Source organism: Cornus florida, unplaced genomic scaffold (genome assembly GCF_030987335.1).
Source record: "Cornus florida cultivar Cherokee Brave unplaced genomic scaffold, ASM3098733v1 CherokeeBrave_3.0.0_Hap2_Chr07, whole genome shotgun sequence".
Taxonomy (NCBI): domain Eukaryota; kingdom Viridiplantae; phylum Streptophyta; class Magnoliopsida; order Cornales; family Cornaceae; genus Cornus; species Cornus florida.
In genome coordinates this window covers 1,875,777-1,881,084 of record NW_026775577.1, presented here as the reverse complement: position 1 = coordinate 1,881,084, position 5,308 = coordinate 1,875,777, and the positions used below count along the sequence as shown (strand labels likewise).

The window sequence follows — 5,308 nt, the reverse complement described above, 5'->3', positions numbered from 1 at the left end:
AAAGAGAGGAAAAAAGCCGACGTAAAAGAGAGGAAAAAAGGTGAAAATTAGTGACTCATACTACTCTAAAAATCAAACTTAGTAGTAAAAATCAAAATGTTAAATAGTATCATAATGTATCCGAAATGTATCCACAGAACCGAATCGTGAATTTTTTTCAATCTTGCATGCATGATTCAAAATGCAGTAATACACACTTTTGAACAATATAATCAAAATTTTCAGGAATATAACGGCGTTGTCAGGAATTCTAGAGATAAATTTTTGTAATATTATTTTTAAACCGCACTCCTAACTTAAATGATGTGTGTGTTGTGAGGTCGATAAGCGTACAATAAGAGAATAATATAATCGAATTAAAAATAAAATTTTAGTAAATTGTAAATGTAATTTATGGTCTATTTATAATAATTTTTAAACATACTTTTAAATATATTTTTACTAAATTAATCAACAATATATGATACATAAAGTACCGATTTGAAAGGCAAAAGAAATATATATATATATAGCATTCCTCGTATATTACGTGTTAACCAATTTATTTTAAGGCAATCTCCCCAAATATATTCCCAATGATTCAACATGCAAGTTTGCAAGATTAAGCAATTAAAAAGAAGAAAGCATATAAAGTGGTTTTTTCAATTTGATTTTTTTTTTTAAATAATAAAAAAAAATTGAGTTGTACCAGCTTTATCCCATTACTATCGGCTTTATGCAACGCTCTCAGAGGCTCAGAGCATTGACCACTTTAAATTGGCCAAAAGCAATAAAAATAAAAATAAAAATCATTAAAAAAATTGAGTTGTCAAGTCAAGAGTCCCACTACCATTAAGTATCAACCAGCTTTACCCAGTACCATCAGCTTTATATAAAGCTGTCAGAGGGATTAAACCATCTCAACTCTTTTTAGTCCAAGTGTGAGATAGTTACCTCTTTATATATATATATATATATATATTGGAAAGTAAGTTACATTTGAAAAAGGGAAAGTACAATGTACAAAGAGAGGCCCACAAAATGTGGACAGCCCAAATTATCAAGAAGACAATTAGAAGACACAGGCAAAGCCCAAAGAACAAGACAATAAGCCTTATACAAGCCCAGGCCTGTAGTCTAGCAAACTCTAGACCATGTCTAAGGTATACATTCTTCCGATGAGAACAGGAATTGACTATTATTATTTTCATTTGTTTAATGCTTTCTGTCTATTTTACACAGTATTTTAATGCATTTTGGTCACTTTTGCCTTCTATTTTATTATTTTCACTTTTGTCTTCTCCCAACAACAGCTATACTAATACAAAGCTCAAACAAAAAATAATAAAATAAAAAGTAAATAATGAGGTAAATGTACCACACTATTGCACATTCTTGAATAAAAAAATAAAAAAAAACTTATTGTGGCATTAGCTCCAAAAAGAGTTTGGAATACCATATCTCGGTTCTTGTATGATGTTGAACCAGAATTTGTTGATTCGAAGTATTTCTGTGCAGCTGCGAGGAAAAGAGGCTATGTTCACAATCTTCCAATTCGAGATAGGTTTCCTCTTCTTCCGATGCCCCCACGCACCATACATGAGGCGTCACCCTTAAAAAGGAAATGGTGGCCCTCGTGGGATACGCGAACAAAGCTGAATTGCTTACAAACTTGCATCGGCAGTGCAAAACTGACAGACAGGATCTAGAAGATTGGGATGGTGAACCACCACTGAGAGTGCAAAAGTATGTACTTGATGAATGCCGAAAATGGAATCTAGTCTGGGTAGGAAGGAACAAGGTTGCACCTCTTGAACCCGATGAAGTGGAAATGCTACTGGGGTTCCCAAAGAACCATACAAGAGGTGGTACAAGTAGGACTGACAGATAAAAATCTTTAGGCAACTCATTCCAGGCGAACATGAATAAATCATGAATATTGCAAATAATTCTGAAGTTCTAAATAATACTAGAATAAAGTGTTCTTACTTCCAATAAATTACGAAATTTAAATCATTTCAGTGACTGATGTCCTAAATGTTGAATTTGTGATATTCTTTATGGGATAAATTCTTTTCAGGTTGATACCGTGGCCTATCATCTCTCTGTGTTGAGGGACTTGTTCTCGGGTGGCATCAACCTTTTATCTCTTTTTTCCGGGATTGGCGGTGCAGAAGTAGCCCTCCATCGGCTCGGTATACCTTTGAAGAATGTTGTATCTGTTGAAATTTCTGAAGTTAACAGAAATACTGTCAGGAGCTGGTGGGAACAAACAAACCAGAGAGGGAATCTGATTGACTTTGTTGACGTTCAACAGCTAAATGCTGACCGGCTGGAGCAGTTCATAGACTCCTTTGGTGGTTTTGATCTTGTTATTGGTGGGAGCCCATGCAATAACCTTGCAGGCAGTAACAGGGTGAGTAGGGATGGACGGGAAGGTAAACAATCTGCACTTTTTTAGAATTATTTCCGTATTCTAGACTTGGTCAAAGAGATAATGGGAAAGCAATGATAAATTCATATGGAAGGACTTACAGTTTGGGAACTTGTATTTATTTAGATCTTTTAGGCCCTCTCCCCCAAAAAGGATTTTCGTTGAATCGACATCTTAGAGTTTGAATTGTAAAACATATTTTTTTAACCTATTTTTGAATACAATATTGACATTTTGGAGTTTGAATTGTAAAAAATTTTCATTTCCAATTTTGAAAACGATGTGCCGATTCTTGTAAATGGAGGACATTTGTGATTTTGGATGATACTCGCTAGTGTGTTGTTTTATTATGATATGATGCTTTTTTGTTATCAGGCAAACAAAATTGATCCTCTTGATATGTAGGAGTATTCCAATTTTATTATTGTGAACATGACTTTTAGGTACCTTCAACCTGTAAATTTGGCACTTTCCTATGCGTTAAAAGCTAATTATTAAATTGTTCTACCTTCTAAGCTAGCTTGAATTTATGGAAGGAAAATAAAATTATCCAATCGGATAAGTACAACATATTGGTGCTTTGGACGGATGTCTAGCCTAGGCTAATATATAGGGTGCTTACATTAGAGTTCTCGTTGTATAATTTATATCTTAAATAAATTTCTATCATACCTACCCAAAAAAAGTAGTTGAAAGAAAACAGACTAACGTTTTTTATTTTTTTTATTTTTATTTTTTTTTATTTTTTTAAATATAAAAAGAATGAGAAAAAAAAAAAAAAAAAAATGAGGCCCTATCATGTCCTATTATTATCACTCTTCTACTTCTCTCTTTTTTCTCTGGCTTTTTGTAATTTTTTTTAGTTAGCTTGTCAGATTCGGTTATTTGGTAAAGTAGATGCCACGTCATTTTTCTTTTTTTCCTTTTCCACAAAAAGAACGGTTGTAATCTATCCAATTTCATATTTTTGAAGCTATTTTGGAATACCGACGTCTTGAAATTGAAATGACGAGTTGGAACGGAGGAAATTCACAATTTGGAACAGGAGTAAATTCACAATTTCGATTTGTCGATCTGGCGATTCCAAAATGAATTCTCGAAAATAGAAGGCAATTAAAATGTACTCTCTTCTGAACTGAATTCAAAGGGAAAAAATATATATCCAATCATTAAAGTACAACAATATTTCGGAGAAAAAAATATTATCCAACTGTTTAAAAGTGTGTATTTTGAAAAATTGTTGCTTTAAATAGTTAACAAATTTAGTATTCATAATTCTTTTATATAATTAACAAATTTAGTTTTTTTTTTTTTTTTTCACTTGTTTTCATTAAATAATTTTTTTCATTTTATTTTTTATAAATGTAATAACACCTCTCCTTCGTTAACCCCCCCTAATAAAACTATTATTATCAAATATAGTAAAAGATCATATTTAAGGATATTGTTGTATAATTAGTATAAAAAAATATATATTTATTATCTCAAACGGGCTCTAAAACACAATGTGTCCTGATCCTGTGCCCTTAGACATTCTTTCCCACAAACAAAAGTTATAATCCTAATATAATTCTCATGCATAACCGCAAATAACTCACTCAACAATAAATATAATTCTCATGCATAGCAGCACGTAACTCACTCAACAATAAATGGATCATTTCCTGAAACTAATTGTATGTCACCTCATCTTTTTCTCCAGTCAACTTCTGTGGTAAAAAGTATGTCACCTCATCTTTTTCTCCGGTCAACTTCTGTGATAAAAAGGATCTACAGCAAATTAAAGTAAACTACTAAAGTTGAGTACAGTAATATGCATATCATAACGTTCATCATCGTCTATTCAACTTCATTGCAGCATTGACAGTTGGGTTAGAGTTGAGGTCATCATAACCGCATTTACCACACCCCAACTCTAAGAATGATAGGCACAATGATAATAGGGGATAGACATGAGCTCGATGTTGTTGGCTGCTCGATGTTGTTGGCCATCCTATTCCACTGCAAAATTTTAAATAAATCATTAATATAAAATTAATTAATAAATAATAAAAAAAATAATAGGTAATAAATCTATACTTACCACTCTAATCCCTAAAGGTAAGATATATAAACCGATAATAATAGAGTAAAATTCCACAAAATATACCCTATCTGCACGAGTGTCACAAACCCATAGGGATGTGAAGACCACCGTCGCAAGAAATACTGTTCCAAGAATACAAAGTCACTTTGTCCAAAAATAAAAAAAAAATTAAAATGTCACATGAAGCCTCCGGTAATATTTCCCTCCAAAGTAAAAAAAAGCTATAGCTAGATTAGAAGTACCAGAAGAAATGATTTTTAATACTATTTAAAAGTGGAGTAGATAGTGTAGGTAGATCAACAAGTATGATCAAAGAGTCAATAGATTCATGGTGGGCCCTATTTCTGTGTTCACCGTTATGCTTGCCTCGTCCCACCCACCCACCCTCCCCCCTACACACACAAATATATATATATATATATTAGGTTATCAACTTTAAAGTGAATTCCTATTTATGTGTTTTCTTTAATTTTGTCCTTCCTTGCTGAATCATCAACAATGTCAATAAAAAGGATAATAGAACGCGGACAAAGCTATAAAAGTTTAACAAGATGTATCAATACAAAAGTTGAGTGGTAGACAAAATTAAACAGACTACCTTCAAAATTAATTAACTATGGAAATTAAGTTGTTGCTGATGATACGTAATAATATGAAATTAGTATAATAAAAAAAAAATTGTAGTGGACTAAAACCCACCCCTACACCCGCCCTATGCAATAAGAAGTAATACAGATTTCATTAAATTAGAAGAAGACAGATACACTCCCTATGATCGTTCGGATCTATTCCATAAAATACTATTGGGA

General features: G+C 32.3%; 1 pseudogene; it reads left to right on the top strand.

Moving 5' to 3' along the window:
* The first annotated feature begins 1,388 nt into the window (after positions 1-1,388).
* LOC132267533 (DNA (cytosine-5)-methyltransferase DRM2-like) lies at positions 1,389-2,491 on the top strand (annotated as a pseudogene).
* The last annotated feature ends 2,817 nt before the right edge of the window (positions 2,492-5,308 follow it).